Source organism: Aquila chrysaetos, chromosome 11 (genome assembly GCF_900496995.4).
Source record: "Aquila chrysaetos chrysaetos chromosome 11, bAquChr1.4, whole genome shotgun sequence".
NCBI classification, from domain to species: domain Eukaryota; kingdom Metazoa; phylum Chordata; class Aves; order Accipitriformes; family Accipitridae; genus Aquila; species Aquila chrysaetos.
In genome coordinates, this window is record NC_044014.1 from 27,814,522 (window position 1) to 27,836,804 (window position 22,283).

The 22,283-nt window shown below is 41.1% G+C and overlaps 1 protein-coding gene across 9 annotated transcripts in view; it reads left to right on the plus strand.

Annotated features, from left to right (window-relative positions):
* The window catches only part of ZMIZ1 (zinc finger MIZ-type containing 1), a 363,277-nt gene that overhangs the window by 46,969 nt on the left and 294,025 nt on the right, over positions 1-22,283 (plus strand). For all 9 annotated transcript variants that reach the window (XR_003925726.2, XM_030030051.2, XM_030030045.2 and 6 more), the window contains exon 2: positions 4,228-4,357. The gene's annotated coding sequence lies outside the window, so the exon portion shown is untranslated. The remainder of the gene's footprint in view (positions 1-4,227; positions 4,358-22,283) is intronic.

Here is a 22,283-nt window from a genome sequence, read left to right on the forward strand (position 1 = left end):
CATGGATAATGGGGATATGCTTTTAATTCATATTAAATTAAATGAGAATTTACTAAATTCTAGCTTGTTCTGTTAATGTTGCTGTAGGAAAGCACTATGTTGTATGCAAGTTTCATTTCATACTGACTCTGTCCCAGCTGTAGATATTAGAAAATAGATTGGAGAAGTAACCTCTGCTGCAGGGGGAGGTGAGGTTCCTGGCTTCAAAACACAGGGTTTAGGGGCCTGCCCTGAGAGTTAAGAGAGAGTGCCCAAAATACCTGGGAGGTGCCACTGTCATTAGTGGCAGAGACTACAGGCTAATATATTTTAGTAAGGTATGTGAGAGATATGTATGGTGCTGTTCTAAGAAGCATTTTAACTACAGGTTGTACAAGAATATATATGGAAAAAGGTCTCTTGGTTTTTTGGTTTTTTTTCCAGTTTCATCATGACGGTTAAGAGTACGTATTTTAATCTTTTTTTCTTAACGTGGTGGTTTGGTTTTTTACAATGCGAAATTGAGATTACTGCTTCTCTCAATAGATACTAATGGTGTAGTTATTTTATTACCTCTCCTAGATCAAGAGGTTGAAAAATAAACAGAAAAAAAGGAAAATATTTTTTACTGTGATAGAAACTTGGCCTATTTCAATTAGTGCACACTGAGTGCGCATATAATTCACCTGAAGAAAAGTAGCCGTTTGTTAAACGTAGATTGAAGAACCTTGGGAACACTTTTTTTTTTTTTTTTTCCCCCTGTAAACTGTGTGAGGTCATGATGATGTATTTCCTCCCCTTTTAAACCCTGCTTTGCCTTATGTTATGAACATGGTTTGAGGAGGGGGCTGTTACATACAGCAACGCTCTGATCTAATTCCTTTCTCTAGTTCCTGGTGTAATGGAAGTAATAAACATTATAGATCTAGAAGAATCCAATAAACTAGAAAATTTTCCAGGTTGGTTGTGTATAATGGAGGCTCCCTTTAACAGAGGAGTTCCCCAAAGGGCTGATGGGAGCTCCTGGTAGGGGTCAGACAGGATAAGGTGAGCAAGCTCTTTGCCAGTTTTGCAGTGCAGACTGGAAGTGAGGGGAGTTACTTTCCCAAAACTCTTTATTTTCTGAATTTAAAAAGTCTCTGGGTCAATTAAATTAAGAACTAGATTCTGGCAATTGTCATGCAGGATCTTTGTGTTTAAACTGTGGGAAGTGGGTTAGGTTTGGGTAACACCTGGAGAAAAACCACTCTATTTTCATTGTGCGGCAGGAGGAATAAATCTGGCACTGATCGTTCAGAAAGAAAGGTTAATTTTTAGTCAAGATCACATTTCAGAATCCCTGGTCCAGGTTTCAATCTTCAGCTCAGGTACTGTCCAGAAACAGCATGCATAGTGCGAGATTTAATGAAACCCCAGCTCTAGCTGGTGGAATTGAGGATTATTTTTATTAAGCTTGATATAGGAAAGCAACTCGGCTAAATCCACTGCAGAAGTTGACTCACACACCATCTGAGGGTGTTTGTCTTAACATATGCCTCTTCATTTATCTAATGTTCATGTCAACGATTTGTTGGGTTTCGATACAGTGTTTCCCAGTTTTCTGTTTGTTTCCTTCCTGTAATGGCTGTATACCCAAAACATTTTGACATTTTTCTTACACAAATTATCTCTGGCCCTGCCAGAAATTTAGTCAAGTCTTTTGGTATTGTAAGTCATTTCACTAGGTTTCTCTGCTTAGAGTTTGACTTTTGGGTAATGCATTATTTCACTTAATTTTTTTTTTTTTTTTCTTTTTTTTTCCCCTTGCCTGAGGATTTGCAAACAGAGCAATCTCACCTTCTCTGGGGCAAGTAATGCTGAGTCAAAGCTACGTCCCTAAGTGGCACTTAGGACAGATTTCTGTCCTGAGAATGTTGTTAAAAAACTCATTTTTTGCACTTTGCCACCTCTTGATTTTATGTTTGATTAAAAATATGCTTCTTCCAGATCTTGTACGTCTGCTTTAAATTATTTCTTCTACCAGTAAGAGGATGAAAGTGTAAAATTTTTGAGCACTTGAAATGTAACCAGTGTATCAATTCTTAGCAGACTTTACCTGGTGTACGTGGGGGGGGGGTTCTCTTAGCAGGGAGAAAAATGCTGTCTAAAACATCCTTTTGATTTAATGAAAAATGAAAATGAAAAATGAAAATGAAAAAAAAAAAGGCAAATGATACCATTTGATTTAGGGATACAAAACCAGTGTGTGGTTGGGGGGCATACAATTTTTTTTTTTTCCCTTGTATTTTGCAACCTGGTCTGTGCTGGGCTGCTCAGTAAGTATTGATTAGCACTTAGCCTCGGGATGTACACATGTCAGGAGCAATTCACTGAGGGTCATTTCTTTTCCTGACCCCACAATGAGGGCTGTAGCACTCTTTAAATTAAAAAGTATAACAATTTGAGTACTCCAGGTGTTGGCTTAAGTTGCTTGGCATCAATTAGTATAAGAGGGCTGAAATCTGACAGAAAGCAGAAATGCGACTGAGGGGTGTAAGATATCGAGGCAATGGAATTAAACAGTGTGGGAAGGTTTGCCTTTAGGGGGGAGGTTGGGGAGGCAGGTTTTTGAGCAGGTATGGTTTTGTGTCAGGATCCATTCTTTCGCATTGTCAGGTGGTTACGTTCACCCATAAATAGGCCTAGCATAAGGCAGAAAAGGCTTTGAATCACTCGTTAGTGTACTCTCCTTAGTGCACATTTTCTGTGTGTCGTCTTCTGTGATCTTTATTTAGTTTTTCATTGTTTATTTACACTGCCACTGTTACTTCATGAATTCTTTAAATCATTGCCTATCTAGAGGGGAATCTGGATAGAGTTATTCTTGCAGCTTTAAGTCTTGCTGACAGGAAGAGAGGAGAAGAGAGCTTTTGTCCCCTAGAGAAATGCAGGAACTGTGGCCATTTAGAATTGGACAGACATGGTCGGCTTTGAGGGAGGTGCTGTGATGGCAGTGCTGCCTTTTATTTTGTTTCCTATCTGTTGGGGCTCCTTGTATAAAATCTCTTTCAGGAGACTAGGATCCATATGCGGTTGCATGCTGTTAGCAGATGGGATAATTATCTTTTTGAGGGATGAGAGAGGTGTGTGGGGAAATGTAAGGTAGCGTAGACCTTTTTCCTTATTTTAAGAACTTGCGTTCAGATTTTCCATGGGACAAAAAAGGGTAGAGTTTTCTGTATATATATAAGCCAACAGAATGTGACAGAGAACAGACTGGACGTGTTTCCCTTTGCTCATTCCCCACGGAAAACCTTGATTGCCGTTTCCTCAAATACGTTAATGTCTTGCATGCACCCTTTAAAATAATTTTCCACTTGATTTTCCTGCCTTTCATCAGAGGCAGGTACTGGAGGTAGGGAGGGGCCATTAAAATCTGGGTGTCTCTAAGCCTTTAAATTCATGTTAGGAGTAGGGCAGAGAGAGAGAGAGATGGTCTGAGGTGAGCGATTATGGTTTTATGGGAGTGAAGCTGGATTTCTAAGTGGTATCTTGTTATGGGTTTGTGTGGCGCGGGTTTGGTTTTTTTTGTTACCAGCTGGGCTTAAACCACGACATACCTTTAGTCACAAAAAGGCTTTTTGGTTCCCTTTCCCTTCATTCTGATACTTAATATTTTTTTTCTCTTATTGTTACTGAAAGATTTGATATAGGTGGAATAGGTCGTCTTAAGAAAATAGATTGTCTTAAGAAAAAGAGTAGTTGTCTTAAAAAGAAATAGAAGTTATGATTAGTTGCATATACCTCATAATTCTAGGTATGATCCTTGCAGGGAAGAGTACATAAGCACTTAAATGTCAGTATATACCTGTATGTTCAGTATGCATGTTGGAATTTGCCTTATGCCAACTATTTTGATAGTAAATGTGGTTCATTTGAATTTTTACAGAAGTGGGTGTGAGCTTGGCTGAAGCATATTTACTTAATAGAATGAGTGCTCAAGAATATTTTTGAATGGGACTTTATCCCGTTCTGACATGAATCCATCTTTGTTTTTCTTAGTAGTAGGTGACTTAACCTTCATATTCCATATTTTGATAAGGTGATGATAGAAGGAGAAAATACAGGACACCAAGTTGGTATTTTGGAACTGGAGGAGAGGCACAGTGGCCCTTCCAAGGGGTTGTTGTTAATCTGTAGCCTCTTCAAAAAGCATAAAAGCTAACACTTGTTTCTTTCTTTTTTTCTTCTTTTTTATCCACTCCATAGGAAATACTGTTGTGCTGAGGAAGGAAACGGCTCCCTGCTCTCTCTTTTTTTTTTTCTTTCGCTCTCCTTTCTTCTTGCCTGAATTAGAAGCTCCAGGAATGTGCTAATTGGCAGCGGCCTCTTCAGAAAGGTAAGAGGTAATTGTTATCTGCTTTTTGAGGTGTCTTGCCTGCTCAGCTCCTTCTGGAAAGGACGGTGATGTTAGAAGAAGCTTGTCTACATAGAGTTTACACAAGTCTTCTGGTTAATGTGGATTGCCCTTCTAACAGTGTGATGCAAACAGAAGCTTTGTGTACTTCTCCCTTTACTCCTATGTGCAGGATACAGTCCCTTGGGAAAAACTAGAAGATGAGATACATTTTAAATGCTTGCAGAGAAAAAAAATTATGTAACTGTTGTATTGCAGACTAATTAACTAAATCTTTGTCTGAGTGTCAGTTTAGATGAAAAGACAATAGTTAGGTTTGGAGAAGCCAAACTGAAGAATCGTGTCTCAAAAAGTGCTGCTTTTATTATTGTCATACATGTACATCTAATCAGATAAATATAGATTTTTGGTTGTTTTGTTGCTGGTTTTTGTTTGGGGTTTTTTTTTAAACATGATCGTCTTCTCTGGGGTTCTTCATGGTTTCATGGCTGCTTGTACCACTGACAGATAAGACAGGAATCAGCTGGAACCCCAGCTGTAGCTCTGAGTAGTGTGTTTTGTGAAGAGTTGGTAACAGGTGGCAATTCTTCACCTCCAGACTTCTTTTAGTTTTGGGCAGAAGTGCAAAATATGGTAGGTGAGAGTTCAAATGCAGCAGTGCCTTTTTTGTAATACTTCTAAGCAATTAAATTTTGTAGTTATCTGGTGATGTGATCCACATGTAATCCGTGTCCGTCTTTCCACTTCAAGACATTCAATTTATGTGTCAGAATGTATAAAGTACAAAAAATTAGTGCTGTGATTCATAGAGCATCCTGAGCTGCATGAGTAGACTCGAGTCAGTTGCTAGACAAATTGCATATATATTTTAGTACCAAAACTGAATGTTTAGATTTGTATTTGCTTAGGAACTGGCTGCAGTGCTTTGAGATGTCATTTCCCATTCCATCTTTGTGATAGATGTTAATGCTCCTTGTAGTGGAGGCAATATCTTCTGTCTAGACCTCAGCCATTCCAGTTCACAGTTGATGTCTTAACTTAAACCAGCTCTGAGAAGGGGTTTATGCTGACTTGCTAGGCTCTGAATTGGGGAGGCCAATGCGTGATATAAATTTTTTCTGCCAGATTTGCTCTGTGGTGCTAACCTTTGTGAAGGGTTTGGGAAGACAGTGCGATGCAATAATGTCTTAAATTGCCCCAGTGAGACTTGTCAGAGTTCATTTGTCAGACCCCTCAGACTGACTAAGTACACTAACTTATCAAGGATAAGCTGCAGACAGGTAATGTGCCTTGGGATGTTCTCTTTCTCATTCTCTATCTCATTCTTGGCGGTGCAGAGGCAAGCTAGGTCTTTATTGAACGGCCGCTACTAGCTGCCTGGCTACCTTCTGCAATAAAGCTAATGACCTAATGGGCAAGTGTTTCTTGGAAACCTTCAGCTGAGGCAGAGACAGGGAGAAACATACAGACCAGCTAAAGGGTTCTCCAGGAGTTTGCAGTTTCCCCAGGGCTCCTTGTATGTAATTACCTGTCTATCTCTTTGTCTCCTATCTTTTAATGCAGGAGGAGTGTCAGACTCCAGGCCGCTAATCTTTGTTACTATGGAAAGGCTGGTTACACTCCTCTTCTTGCACTTCAAAAATGGCAATCGCTGGTCCCCAGCTGGTTCCTTGAATCTAACTGAAAAATGGATGATAGCTTTTCTCCTTGGTGCCAGACTAAATAATGCAGCTGCCTGCGCGGTTGCAGGCAGGCATTGCCTCTGCCACTGACACTCCGGCGTGCTGAGAGGAGCCTGCAGAAGCTGCCTTGTGGCATCTGAACCTGTTTTCTCCCAGACAAGTGAAGGCTCTGTAGAATTCCTTTGAAACGCAGAATTTTGGGGCACACTGAGACGTGGGAGGCTTGGCTGAGCTGCAGGTGTGGAGGAAAGTTGCTATTAAGATTCGTACCTCCAGCTGAGTTTTTGTACAGTTTCTGAATGCCTTCAATCTCCCTGGGTTGGGGGCTGAGGGAAGCACAAGCTTTGCAAGCTGTTTTGCAGGATCGCGGGCATCAGTTGTTATTGTCTCCCTCCCAGCACGCATCTTACGCAGTGATGTGCAGTGGAGACCAGTGCCTCTGCTCCATTCATAGGGTCAACCGAGAGGCTGTGCCCAGCCCGCTGCCATTTCCCTCTGGCTGGATGCATCCATTTGTCCCTCTCACAGAGCACTGGAAATTTGGAGGGGACTCCTTCCTTGCCTGCTGCTCCCCTCCTCCTTCCCCTGCATGTGCTTCCTGAGTTGCAACACGTGAGATGGATCGTCCCTCCAAAGCCGTGGTTTGGGAACGGCTCCAGCACAAACACCTTGTCTCTGTGCGCTCCTTTCTGTCCTCGTGAGGAGAGGGAAACTGTCCCCGTGTTGGACAGGGTCACTTTCCAGCTGCTGCAGCAGCCTGCGTGCCCAGGAAATGTATGTTGCTAAACTTCTTTATGGTACCTTTGTAAAACATGCTTTAACTGTCTGCAAACGTGTGGTATTTAAGCAGCAGAGTCTGTATTATCAAATGCAACCATGCAGACTGTATTCCTTGGGGTGAAAGGCTTCAGAGGTGAGGCTGGATGTGATAGTGAAATTTGAGAACCAATGAACAGGGAAATTCTTGCCCATGTGTTGGACTAGGGCAGGTTCAGGAAAGGTGGAGGATGGGGAAGCATATACCCCTTCCCAGATTGGAAATGTTGAAGGGGGACAGAGGGGAGAGACAGGGCAGGGACAAGGCCCACAGTTTGCTGGGTTTTGTTTGCTGCCTTTAATGCTGTGCTTTCCTACCCGATTTCCTCTAACTAAATTTGGGCAAAGATAATTTTCTATTTTTTTTGTTCCTTGAAAAAGCAACCATACCTCTGTTCAGATTGTTTCAGAAGTTGTATTTCTTATCAGTGCATCTAGAATGATGATTTTGCACTGATTTTTTTGAAAGCACTTTTATTTCCCTCATTATTTCCCCCTGTTTTCTCCCCTCTCTTATTTGTATCGACCTGAACCATCTCCAAAGGAAAGGTGATACTGCTGCTAGCTAACATTTCAGGTGGGTGACACTGTATATGTTAAGCAGTATGTCTGTAATAACTTGCCTGTCAGTGGGAAGCTTACCCTGTTTGTATTTCTCTTTTCATGTATAAATGAAGTCCATAGCTCTTGAGCATTTGTAGAGCATTTCAACAAGGTGTTTGTTTCAAGTCTTGGATTTTTTTCCCCTCAAGTCCTTTGAGATAAGTTTGGGGTTAGGATTTCTCATTCAGTGACTGTATTCAGTAAAATGAAGTGTCTGTCAAAGCTATATTGCACCGTATGAGAGGATGACAGGTTCTTCCAGAGTCTTCAGTTTGCAAAGCCTTAACAGTCTCCCAGTTTAAATCAGGACTTTACCACTGCTTAAGGCCTTTAAGTACTTAATTAACTTTATAATGAGCCTGTGCTCTCTTGTTTTTTAATGAAACCTTTGATATTTTTCTGATTTTCATTTCATGAAGGTTACGGGTTTTAGATTTTTTATTCTGATATGGACAAGATTTAAATCTCAAAAACTATTGGAGAAGAAAAACAATTTCCATTCCAGCAGTGCATTTTTCAGGTCATTTGTACATTTAGAATCTGTTTACTGTGTAACGTGTTTAAAAAAATAAGTAAATCAGAAAGCTGGATGCTTATATTGTACCTCCAAAAAGATAGTCTTAAACACCTTTGACAGTTTTAAATGCACTGAAAGTGGAGAGTTCAGAGCTGAAATTAACTTGGTCTTAAATCACTTCTTAATATTTCTTAGACCTTGTATACGAAAGAAGCAGAGTAAAAATCTGGCATATCAAGGCACAAGAAGCTAGGTTAGAAAGGTAGTATGAGCCGTGATTTAGAATGTACTTATCCTTTCAGTTGTCTGGGTCAGCCCTTTTCTGAGGGCAGACCCACAGGCCCCACGAAGTGAGTAAGCAAAGAGGGTTGCAGGGGAGAGGTGGTGAAAAGGCTGCAAGGGCTTGCCTCAAGGCATCTGCATCTGTGTGGAGGGTGAGAAGGTACTGTCTTCCCCCTTCCCTCTGCAGTGTAGTGTAGCTATGGCAATGACCATTTGTTGTCGCTGGTTAAAACCCTTCAGTTCTTTAGGATTAGCAGAGCTAGCTCTGGGTCGCTTGGCTTTCCTCCAGTTTCAGCAGTTACGATCTGCCTGCCTCAGTTGTCCTTAATGCGGTGGAGTCTTTGGTACTCCTCACGGTCATCATGTTTGAGGTAGGTGTGCAGACCTACCTCTGAATATAAAACTGAGTTTCCTTATTTAGAAGTAAGTGCTACATGGAGTGGTGTGTTCCCTTGTGCTGGGGCCTCCTTTCCTTCCCCGCTCTGCCACCCACTGACGAACTGCAGTTGGGTCACTGGTCGACTGCTCTTTGCATCCACTCCCAGGGGTTGAAGGGATGCTTCTGGAGGCCAGATGTCTGCCCACCACCACCCCTGGTGTGTAAGTAATTGCCCTGAGCATGGAGGTGGCTTCTTATGCGCTCTGGAGCTTTGCAGGCCTGCTAGAAGGAGCTCTGGCTTGAGTGACTTGCAGTGGCTGCTGCAGAGCACTGGGAGTACAAACGGACAGTCTGCAGGGAGGAGTTTTTGGAAAGAGCCTGTGGTGCTAATCCATGATTAGTGGCTGAGAGGAACAAAGTGTAACGCATGGGTGTTAGTGTAGGTGGCAGGTTTTGGTATTTTGCTTTTGCTTATATTACCTGTTAGTCCCTCAAAAAGAAAGCTGGAAGGCCCAAATAAGATTTGAATGCTGTTGTTGAAGTTAGCAATGGAAAAAGACGTGGTTTGTTGCCTGATTTCCTTACAAGCAATGACTGTCCTCTTCTGGTAGGGAACAACCCATCTGGGTGCATACTGCTCCATCCTTCAGCTATGCAAAGATGCCTGTGGATTCCTTTTATGTTTCAACAATTTGCCCATTCAAAAATAATTAATAACAAAAACCAAACCAGAAGAATTTTTCTTCCCTAAAACAAGTATTTTGAAGTATGAACCCAAAATCATGAGTTGATGTTTCAAAACCATGTTTCCCAGTTTTGTTTGTCTCTTTTCTACTGTGCCTGGTGTACGCATGGTTTAAGGTCTAGAAAATGTGGTACTGCCTGGGGCTTTGGGAGGACTGGGTGCTACTTACTTACAGCTCAGGTGGTGGTGGCGGGGATTGTTCATGGTGTCTCATCCCTTTTGGGCTTACCCCATGGGAAGACTCCTGTTCAATTAGCCCAGGCATTATGGTAGAGAGCTGCACTAACATCTTGTTAGCTGCAGGACAGAAGATATTTTATCCTGCAGGAAGCCTTGTGTTAGGAACAAATTTTGTCTAGAAAATTCTGTGCCGATTTGAACTGGCTAGGTCAATTTATACTGGGAAGTGCTTTGTAACGTGTAGTCTGAAACATTTTTTATCTGGTGCTGATGGTCTTAAAAGCCAGATGAAGTGCATTGGTGACTCATGGTCACTTACTGCCCTGCTGTGTGATGTAAACCAGATCTTCCTTTGGTCCCCTCCCACATACAGCCTTGTCTGGCTGGACCTTGAATTTCAGGCTTGTTCTTACAGTCTGGGGTTCATAACCTAAACACACTCTTCTCTTGAAAGAGACCTCTTAAATTGCTTGTAACATAAATACAAAGTTTCTAGTCACTTTGGTAATATTCTACCTATGGCTTACCTTGATTGAACAGAAATTTAGACCTAAATGTTAGGGTGACCCAGGAACTTTTATTTCCCCTTCCTGTCACCGTCTTCTCCTTCACTCCTCCCTCAGACTATGAATTTGTTACAGTTTTAGGCCTAATGATCTTTCTGTCCTCTCTCTGGGTATTGTTGCAAAAGAATGGATGCTTAACTTTTCAAGGAGGATAAAGGAAGAAAAAGGGAAGGTGGGTGGGTTGGTGGTTTTTTGGTTTTTTTTTAACTTCCCAAACACCTTTGGGTATTTGTGACATTCAAAAAATCAATTGAATAGAGGTGAAAATTGGGTATGTGAAGCAAAGCACTGTTTGCCAGCAAAATGAGCAGCTATGATATATTTCAGTCTTCGGATGCTTGGCTAAAGAATGGTAACATACGTTTTTTGCTGTTAGAAATTGAGATTTTTGGCGGTAATATCCAACTGTGAAATCTGTAGGCATATACTGTAGCAGAAGCTGTCTTTATTCATATACAGCACATGGTATTTGGCTTGGAAGAAAGTTCTTTGCTCTCTAAGAAAGTCAGGTTTTTAGATGGAACTGACTGCTGTTTGTGCTTCATATTTAAAATTATTTTATTGTGGAAAAACAAATGAGTTTTATGTATTAATGGTACTGTTGTTTTCCCCCTGTTCCCCGCAACGCAGTGTATTTCCCTGGCTCGCTCTTCTTTCCATGCTGTTTCTTTCCAAGCTTGCGATCATAATTACAGTGAGAAGTAGATGATACCCATCTGTATATTCCAGTAGGGAAATTGAGCCTTGGATGAGTTTTGGACTGTGGGACCTTTCCTTCCTCACCTCTCTCTATAAAAGCGTTTGTGGTATGCTCAAAAGGCACTGGGGGTGTCAATCCTAATGGCCTAATAAGACACTGTTGGTACAGGGAGAATGGAGAATAAAAGGGAAAGGATGGAAGTATGCAAGTGGTAGTTCACCGGTGTCACATTAATAGAATCCTCAAATCAAGTGCTCATTCATTTTAACCAGAGGTTAATTAATCAGAGTGAGTAGATAAAATGATAAGCTGCTTTTAATGAAGTGAAGCAGCTTTATTAGCAGTAAGCAAAATGCAAAATATTTGGTCTGTGGCACATGTGGTTTTCATGGGGACTGTGGTTTGCCACCAGCTTTGGAGTGCACTAGCCTTTTTCTTGCTACACTCTGCAGCCAGTGCGCGCTCTGTGTTTCAGCGTGTGGCCAATTCAGAATGCAGGAGATGGAATCAAATTGGAAGCAGGTGTAACATTTTAAACAGAAGAAACGTTCCTTACAGATCTTTCTCTACGCCAGAGACTAGCATTTGCCAACTTTCATACTTGGGATGCTATTATTTTCCTTTGGAGATAGCAGGCTTTATGCTTACACAGCAAGCAAGCAAACAAAAACCCTGTGTGGATTTACAGGAGAGTGAAGCTGTTTGAAAGGCAGCAATACAATACTGCCTGGTAACTGGTAACATAGCCTGAAAACAATGAGTAGTTGTCTACCAATTTGCAACTTAGGAACAGAAATGCACCAGGGAGGTGCTACTCGTGTATATGTTTAGGTGGAAGGCCAAAGCCAGCATGTCACTGGCCATTAAACTGGAGCAGACTTGCTTACTCTTGTTCAAATGATCTTCTGCCCTCAGCAGTGCATCTATGCCATTGCGGTGTTCCCCAGTGCCTCTCTTGAAAAGCTTTAGAAGCCATCAGATGTGCTACGATGTGCATGGCAATGCAGGGCTATAATAGGAAATAACTGAAAAGTCATAGGCGACGTGAATGACAAAAAGAACGCACGTGTATGAAGAGGGAAGCTTTGTGGAATGATGAAATCACTTACTCTGGGCTAAATTAAATTTATGTAAACGTCTACATTTTGGCTTGAAATTAACTTCACTTATGACTATGTATAAAGATCCTCTCTGAAGTAAACTCAAATTAGCAATTTGTTCATAAAAGTCACCTCACAGCAGACTCCTTACAAACTAGTGATGTGAGGTTACTGTAGTTCTGTGAACTGGCGAAGCTGAGCTGGTAGATGAACGTGATTTGAGGATAGGATGCTGGCAAGTAAATTGTCTTCCCCCCACCAGCCTTTCCTTAAAAGACTGTGCTTCCCGCGGCCATTCAAGTGTAAATCCCTTTGCAACAAAGGGGAGGCTGGCAGCTCCACGGTTCAAGAGTATAAGTGATCTCGCTTGCTTCAGTTGAAAGGTTGAATCCCTGAAATGGAGAACGCTGCTATAGAGGGAAACTCTCAAAAGGCTGGTGAGAATGGCGGGGAGGGGGGAAAGCTGTTGAGATCCTTGGAAGCACACGGGCAATTTTTGTCTTTACCATAAAATGCCCTAGAGACGAGCTTGCAAAGGGAAAGCTGCTGTTCAGGTGAGGTTGCAATCACCAGCTCTAGGAGCTGAATTTTACTCGCTGTCCCCTTTAGGAGCACAGCATGCTGCTCTACTTGCCAGCACTGTATGTGGTGCCAATATTTTGTCTACAGTATGCATTGAGTCCCTCTTAGTGTTCCTGTTTGTTTTTTTCTTTCTAACAACTTTGTGTTGCGAGTCTCAAAGCTTCAGAATTGTAACTTCTGGGTATGAAAAACAGAGTACGAAATTTTGGACCTTGTCTGTATACTGAAAGGATGAGGTTAATCTAGCACCTTCTAAAAACCTTGTAAATATTTGACTGGCTACTCCGCAACACAGCTGAACTGGTTGAGTTAATGCTTAATGTGAGAGCGGTCCTGAAGTGCATGGCTTAGGGATGGGCTGGGGGTCACGGGGTGAGCAGTAGTTCCCCGTGAAGGCATCTGTGCTCCCTGCTCCCCCCGTCCTCCAGGGCGGGCACCCCCCCAAGGTCTGCGGGCAGGAGGAGGTGTGAGATAGCTGTGTCCACTGCAGGCAGAGTCAGCGGGACACGTTCAGGTGGCAGTGAAATTGGTTTGGGCTGTCCCGCCTGACTTTCTCTGCCCTGATGCTTTTGCTGGTCTAGCAGCAGTACGGTAATCTCTGATTTTCAAGTGAGGGTGGGCATCGGAGGCTCTAATCTGAGGCTCTCTACAGCTACATCTGGATTTGGAAGAAGGCTTTTATGCATATGTCAGAATGGCACCACTAGGTGGTTGTTAGTAACTGGTCCCTGGGAAGGAGCAGCCTAGAGATCAGCGACAAATCTGGACCTAAGCATCTCAGAAGTGTAAGAAATTGCAGGTTCTGATACCTGTCATACCTTGATGATTTAAAAATACCCCCTTCTTCTATCGCTACAGTGTTCTGAAGGAAATGCTTTCTAGTGTTGGAAAGTTAGCACAAAGTTTACATGGGAAAATGTTTGCAGCTTTATGAGAAAGTTGAATTAAAATCTCCTTGTTTAATGTGAACTAATCATGCAAGACAGCTTTTGCTTTTCTGATGTAAAGAGTGCTCATTTATAACATTGAACCACCTCAGTCTTTCCAAGTGGCAAGAGCCTTAAATGTCAGTGCAAATGGGAGAAGATCCTTTCAGAGAAACTCAGTATCATAATAGAGCTGAAGCATCACTTAAAAATAAGTACTTTTTTTTTAACTAGCTACTGATTGTTTAGGTGTAATGACTGTACCATATAGTACTTGAGCCCAATGCTGCTGTTGATTGAGGATCCTAGCAATCTACTAGTCTGACTTAGAGACAAGCATAGCATAATCCAGTAATTGCATAAAGAAGCAGCACTGCCGTACCTACTGCTCCAATGGATGGAAATGAGCAAAACTTCGATTATTGAAAAAATAATTTGTTACATGGCATTATAATACTGTAGCCCTTTCTATAGCTGTGGGGTTTTTTAACTATTACTTAAAAAAAAAATCCATTTGTTAATTTCTGGCAATAGTTTAGTAAGGACTATACTTAGAGTATTTACTCAATCTAGACAGCTATGGAGGCTTTAAAAATACCAACAGCCATTTTCCAGAGGAACTGCTTGCCAGTATTGGCATTGGTAAATTCAGAAAGGAAGAAAAAAACCTTTTAGATGAAAGAACAAAGCGCATGTAGCTGTCTCCAGAGCAAATACAACGGATGATGAATGTATCTGAATGGTGTAATTGAGAGTGATGGTATCTCGTCATGTGACATTGTGCTGTTTTTTTGGTGACTGCTTGAATTTTTTTGGCTCTTGGGGTTCCCTCAGTGTCTCACTCTAGGCCTGGCATAGAAGACTGTAAACATCTGGTTAGGACTCAAATTTAAGTTGTTTGATACAGTCTTACAGAAGTCCCCAAATTCTTGGTTGAAAAGAAATGAAAATAGTTGCATATGGTGCTTGCAGAATCCAGTTTTGATTATTCCCCCTTCCCACTTAGTATAAGGAATCTGAAAAAGGGTATTTTCTTTCAGACGTCAGTGGTCCCCATACACTTAGTGGACCTTAATTAGCTGTAGCTACTTTATACCTTATGTCAATAACTTGTTAGCAAGTATCTTTTAATTATTTGTGAAATTACTTTAATTTGAGTTAGTGTGACACCTGCCTAATAACAGATTTCCAAGAAGTAAGTCTTTGCATATGGTTAGTATTTCAGATATAAATTCAAAACTGAAGATTGCTACTGGAACAGTAGTGATGATGTGCAGCTGAATTTGGTGGTTCATCTTGATTTTGAAACCATTCCTCACGCACAATGTATATGTTTTTGGTTTGGTTTTTTTTACGTGCTGAGAAGTTACTTTATATACCCATTTATAGAGAGTTTGGTAGTCTCCATTTTCTTGTCGATAGACAAGAAAGTATCTGTGGCAATTTTGGAAATAAAATATTATTGTATTTTGGCTTATTTGACCAAAATGTCTTGGGAGAAAATAAGTGTTCAAGGAAGCACTTGTGTTGGAAAACGTCTGCTTGACCTTGCATCCTAGTAAGGAGATTTGCCTTCAAACTGGGGACTCCCTTGGGGAAGGCTCGGTACATTTGACTCCCATGCTCCTAATCCAAACAAGCCATAATGGAAGACACTAGAGATTATAAGGTTTGAGAAAATGGTGTTTTGTCCTGATGCTATGTGACCTGTGATCAGAGCACTTCAAACATAATTCCTACACCTACTTGTAAGATCTGCTAGTGGGCATACACCTTTGTGGGCACTGAGCATAGTCCCAACTGGCAGGTGTTAGTTTAGGTCCTTTTACAGCAGGACACGGTCCTGGAAAAGAATATCAATCTTTACAACCTGTTATCAGATGGGGAATTGAGATCTAGGCAGTGGTTCTTCTGAAGGACCGCAGCTTATCATGAGCTCAACCTGGACGCAAGCAAAGTCTAGCATTTGCTTCCTGAAAGTGTTCAGCAGATGCCACTGTAAAATGAAAGAGTCTGTTGGGCCACTACAAATGTCAACCCTATATTTCTAGCTGAACACATGGATGCACAGAAAAGCAAAGTTATTTCCCTGCCGTCCCCCGGCAAGTAAATGACATAGCTGGGAATAGAGCGGAGATTTCCTGATGTCCATTCCTCTCTTATAATTACCAAAGAGCGCTTTCTTCTTCTTCATTGTAAACATGAATCAAGCCAAATGGCATGCACAATTACCCTTTTTTCCAGCAAAGCTGAGGGGGGAAGAGGGAAGGAGGAGGGGACCTGAGCAATGAAGGGGGAGGGGAAAGTCATTCAGGGACAACTGTACCTGCTGGGGGCACAATTTAATAACGACACCGAGTGGAAGGAGCAGCCTGTGCTGCAGATGCATTGTTATCTGCAGAGTCCCCGATCTGGGAGAGTGCTGCAAAAGGTTTAATGCAAATCTGAGACCTCTGCCATTGTGTGAGACAGATTAGGGCTCATTTGCATTCTTTCTCCTATAATAATTACCTAGCAAGGAGTGCCTGTTACCATTAGCTTCATTCTGTTTGCCTGTGATAACGCCATCAGCAATCTCTTCTCCACGGATTACGGACACTGTGAGGAAGGGCAGTGGGCCAAAAAAAATTAAAAAAAAAAAAAAAAAAAATCTGTTGGAGAGAGTAGTAGAAAAATGTGAATGCTGAAAAATTAAAATGCAGATAATTAGTAATAACCATTAAATACAGCTGGAGAAATACTGCGAGCTGAAGAGTAAAAGTCAATATTAATCCATAATATTGATGAGGTTTATGGTTTCAAATATCAGTTTAGAAAAGCCAGCACAGGATTTTAACTGAGATTTATCTATGGTGCTTCAGTAGTTTTGTTCTGTTTTCGGAATTGGCTCGGATTGTTCTAAAATTAGCACAACTAGAGATCAGGGTTATCGAGATGTAAATGTTAACAGTCTAAAAATTATGTGATGCATCAGAAATTCAGGTAAAATTCAGCAAACTTAGTGCAACTTTGGGTCCTGGAACTCAAGGAAAGCAGTTTCCCTGGCTTACAAATAAAGGCAGATACATGGGTTTTTTCTGTGGCTTTTTGTTTGTTTTATTAAGATGGGAGGAGTTAAACAGGAGAAAAGGAATGCAACTGAAATGTGGAAGAGCGTGGGTGCTAAAAATCAGCTATTCCCTCTGCACACTAATTGCATATAGAAAGAATATGAAATCCTTGTGACCAACAGTTGCTGTTCTTGCCATTTGCTCTCCTTCCTTTGGTTTTTGCCGTTTGCGTCCTGCCAAAGAAGCCGCTGGGGTCATTCCACGAGAGGCAGAGCGCCCTGAGGTCCCCTGTCCAGCTGTGGTTCCTTGTGGCAGCCCAGCTCGCAGCAGCCAGGCTCCTGCCTCGAAGTCGCAGCCTGGAGCCTGCACCGCAGCAGCGGGTTGCAGCTGCTGGGGATAGAGCCGATGACCCATTTTGGAGCCTTGTTGAGCGTGACGCCATGGCAGGTCCTCTTTGGATCCTGCTAGCGCAGGTTCGAGGGGGGACTCGGTTTGGAAGAAGAAAATATGCCCGATACTCCATATGCACATCAACATCAGGGAGGGAGCAGCGTGTGCCTGGGCAGCCTCCGTTTTGGTGCAAATCCCCCCTGCCAGTATTCTTACAGTGAGGTAATTCCATCTTTCACGGTGGTGGAGTGGGGAAGCAGGAAGCCAGATCAAAGCAATCCTGGCTTTAATCTGCGAGCAGCCATCTTAAATGTATTTAAATATATGTAAACTTATTCCTGATCTGGAGCAGGCTACCAAACTGATGAGTCACATAGTTGTGTGGTTTTGGGTGTTTTTGTTTTTGAAAGTGATTTTTGCGGTCATGCTACCATATTCACCTTGTCATCAACGTGGAAGCAGCAGAATGCCAGGGATGCTGCTTGAAAAGTTGGTCGTGGTTCTGTGGGGAGGGGAGTGGTGTGGGGTTGCGAGGGGTTGCACTGGTGAGCTGTTGGGCAGCTAATGAACTACCAGGAGGAAGCTTTGATTACTGTGGCTGGCACCATTTCTGCCTGTTAGGGATTTGGGAGGGTACTGTGTTGCCTGTAAAACTTGACACAACTCTGAAGAGTTTAGAGTTCCTCGTGTGTGAGCATACTTAGTATACCAGTTTTCTGGTGTTTTCCCCTTGGTGTTGGATTTACATTTTACAAACTAAGGTCTGTTCTCTGCCCCCCGCCGCCCTCCTGCTTCTGCATCACGATAGGAATACTTTGTTTCTCAATGAGAAAACAAGGGATAGTTATTTCTCTGTGAAATCTAAACAGTTGAAATACAAAGCTAGGAAGGTCCCTTACATTATACACAGTTATTCTGCCCATCTTTTCTGGCAATGGGCTCCATATAATAAATATGTGTTGAATAATATAGGAAAATATTCAAGGATGAGCAAGGTTGATGTTTCGTATGTACTTGGACCTTTCCCAACTAGGGGTGGATTGCAAATGGAGGTGCAGGTCTGCAAACAAGTAGCCAGCCCGGCCTTTTGTGAAATCAGTTTTGCATGCTTTTTTTTTGTTTGTTTATTTGAGGATTTTCTTTAGCTGTGGTAGCAAGAAGAGACATTTGGCAACACTTAAAAATGTCAAGATATATGGATAGGGCTAAGCGCTCCCTTCAATGATATCACTAGATATTTAGTGTTAACCAGAAGTTATATTGCTCTAAATGATTAGAGGGAATGACAGGGAACTGGAAGTGTTGACATATTTCTTAAGTCTGATTTTTTTTTTTCCCCTTTTTGTTTTGCCCACTATAATAATGATAGAGATCACAAACATGACAGGTACATAAACATAAAGGGAAATGAAATTTAAAAAAAAAAAAATGTTTGAAAGTACACATTTCGTAAAGAAAACAGGTACTTGTAATTCTAAGTACAAACTGAAGGATACCAGTATGTTTTATTTAAAAGCAGCGGCTTAAATCTTTTGTTCATCTTCAGACCTTTTTCTAGGATGAGGAAATACAATTTGGTGCATGGCTAGTTCTATATAAATCATTTACAAGTTGAGCCATCATTACATAGGAATAAAACTGCAGTTGATATAATTGGAAAGGTCTAATGTGTATAGTGTGTGGAGAAGGACAGGGAAGTTTTGAAGTGCTATCATGGAAAATAATGATTATGTACATCTAAGTGTAAGCTAAAACAGATCAACATATTTTACTGTGTGAATAATTGGAGATAATAATTAAAAAATCTGACTACTTAAGAGATGCTGCAGTATGCTATGTGAAGCTGTATGTTTATATATAAAATTTGAAACTTAAAAAATGATGTAAAGATAACATAGCTTCTTATGAGGCTTGTATTATTCTTGCAAATTATTTTTCTCCATATGGCCCTCCTTTAATAATTAATTTTCTGTAGTCACCATATGTATTTTCAATCTTTTATTTTGATTCTATAGCGATGCATTCCAACTCATTTGTATGCTAAACAGTATTTAGCTTTTTTTCTGTCTTTCTTTAACCCACCATATGCATGGGTATGTTACTGATACCGAGGCCTCCATAATCTGGGAGAAGTGCATCAGAAATTAGTTCTCAAATCCCCTTCCTTCTTTACAGTTGAACTTGGGCTTTGGAGCCCTTTGTTCAAGATGCCCATAAAGGCACATGAACAGATGTGGTTTTGTTGGAGGAAGTGTCGCCATATTCAGCTTGCTATCCTCTCGAGTGAAGAGGTGCCGAAAGCTGTTGCGCTGTGTGAGCTCAGCGGCGCCCAGGCTGCCGTTGCTCATCCTTCCTAATTGGAGGCAGTGGCCAGTCACACCCAGGAGCAAGGAGGCGTTCATTTGCTCAGGCTACGTGTGCTGAGCTATACAAGCTGCTCTGAGTTGTTTTTCAGTATGGCTGCATTTGGATGTAAATTTAAGCTTACCTTAGCATTTTGGTGAATTGCATGTCATGTGCTCTACCCCTTAACAGAAGTTCAGATACCTGTTTGGAGGAAGGCGAACGTTGCTGGGCAGATAAGCCGCTCTAGGAAATGGACATCCCAACTTGGTAACATACTGTATCTGAGACTGGCACATTTCCCCCCCAAAAAAAAAAAAAAAAAAAAAAAAAAAAGTAGAGAGGCTTATTTGTGCCATACACTGCTTTAGCAAACAAAAGACCCACAGATTTTCAGTATGTTAAGCTGTCCATCACATGTAAATGAATCAAAGGAACAGTTGTTTATTCTTTGGTATCATTAGGCTGTCTGTGACTGATTGTCAGGTAATCCTTCCTGTTGTAACAGAGTCCAGACATGAACCACTTTATAGAAAATGCAAGAGAAGTTACTTTTCTAAATCACCAGTAGCAAGGCCACACAGATCTCAGATGTACTTTCATACCTCACCATGTCTCCTTCCTCTCTCTTCAGCCAGTTTAATAGCATTAGGGTACTAGCTGAAAAACTGGCTTTGTTCACTTTTACCTAACAAAAAGGTTTCACAAGCTTTACACAATATGGCATAGGGATATTTTTCCTAAATACTGAAACAAAATGTGCACACAGAGAGCATAGATATCCACAAAAGCATACTTAAACATATGCTTATAAAGTAATGTGGATACCTAAACTTATATAAGCATAACCATACACCCACACAACTTACAAGACTAGACTTATTTTCAGCTGCCTTATTATCAAAATTACAATTTATGTAACGCAAATTATATGAGTTAAAGGAATTTATGAAGCAGAATTTCAGAATTGTTTTAACTCTCCTGTTTCTGCAGAAAGTTTCCATCTTGGTAACTGCAATGATAACTCTTTCGGGGTTGGGGGGGGGCAGGGTGTAAAAATATTTTGTGAAAAGGGCTGAAACTTGGAAGCATTGCGGAAAGCTATGTTTTAACATTTATTGGAAAGCTAATTGCAAAGTATTTCTTTTAGAGCCAGTCTATTATAATGCTGGTAGCAGTAATCTACAAAGCAAATTATGAAGAGAAACAAAGGATTTGCACGCTGTTGTCCAGTGATACCCAAACTAGCATTGAGTGACAGAATCTGGGTACCCAAAGCAAAGCAGCACGGTGTTGTAGGTGCAGGGCTCAGTCAGAGGTAATCGGCTTTCCTGAGTTAAAAAAAAAAAAAAGGTCCGTTTCTGGGTGGAGCACCATGCAGATATACCTAAAGACTGCAAACATTAATCTCTTTATGTGGTTTTGTGAACTTGGGTTTGTTTCTTAATTTGTGTACAGCTCTGTTAGGCAAAAACATGGTGTTGCCGCAGAGAGCGCGCACGTGGGCGTACATGTTCTTGGCTCAGCCTCCTTGAGGAGGACTGACACGCAGGAGCTGGGACTTGCGGGATGTTTGTATGTGTTTGAGTGATACAGACGAGTCCTCATCCTCTTTGGACTAACTGCGATAGTAGATTTTTTTAAAGATTTTTTATTTCTCCCCCTGCTCAGACTTAACGAAGGGTTTTGTATTCAATCCTTGTGACTGGAGTGTGGCTTTGGTCAAAGATCACGATCTTAAACTGTGAAATTTGGGTGGGTTACAACTCCCGCTGAATAAAGTATGCTGACTTCCCGTGTTCCAGCAGTGCGAAGTGAGCTGGGTATTCGAGTAGAAAGGAGTTCACCATTATAAAAGCAAGCAATCTGGGGAGAATGAGGAAGCCGAGCACAAGCCTTCGAGCACAGCTTGTGTACATATTTGTTGAAAGCTAATTGGCAACGCAGTTGCCTTTCAAAGTTGTTCTTTCACCTATCAGTAGAGCACAACTCTGGTACTTAATGTACTGTAGATTACGTAAATGCTACCCTGAAATATTTGTACAGGCAATTAACTCTTGTTTTTACACTACTTTGAGCTACAAATGGAATCCTGCTGTAGAGCTTGGAATATTTATGTTATGAGATATATTCCATAATTAGATTAAATAATACTTTCATCAAACTGGCTAGCATTAAGATCAGAAAAACGGGATTGTCAGCTCCTCACAGGATAACCAATCTTTTAAAATTCAGTAGCCAAGAAATACAGATGCTGTTTTTGTACCACATTGTGGAGGAAAAACGGTATTTACAAGAATTATATCTGGAACAAATGTATCTACTCGTGGTTATTATATTTGAAGACTATAAATGCTTGTATCGGTAACACTAGTCTGCATTTTGTGTGCCAAAATATGGTTACTAATGAAGTTACTTAAGGCATGCGTACAGTGTGGCATCACTGTTACCAGAATGACATCCTCATCTAATGTGGTGTTGATGACTCTAAGGATACTTACATAGATGCATATTTATTTTTCTCCTTCTTGCTCTTTTCAAAGTTATCTTACAAACATTTTGTCCCTGATGAAATTCAGTCACAGCTCTATAGTTTGAGCTGAATAGTAAATCTATTAAAATGTAACCAATTGGTAACAACCGTCTTAAAGCCAGTCCTCCATCCTCTAGAGTTTATTCACAAGCACTTGACCTAATACAACCATGAATTCGAATAAAATGTTAATAGATTTTATTGCAATTTGTAGCGTGACTTGCTGCCATGATAATAAAACAACATTTATAACATCAATGGCTGCAGCACTCTGGTGCTCATCAAACTGCTTTGTGCCTGTGTTTAACAGAAGTGTAGATAATATGTTCCCTAGTGGAGTGGCGGGGGACTGGTTAAATGAGTTTGGCAGTATTTTACATATAATCAAACAGGCTAAAAGAGGTAGAAAATAAAACTAATTCAATCAAAATCCTTCATACCTTTCATAAATCAAGACATAGCAGCTAGATTGGTTTGTAGTTAATTAAAAAATAGTTTCTTCCGAAAGAGGAAA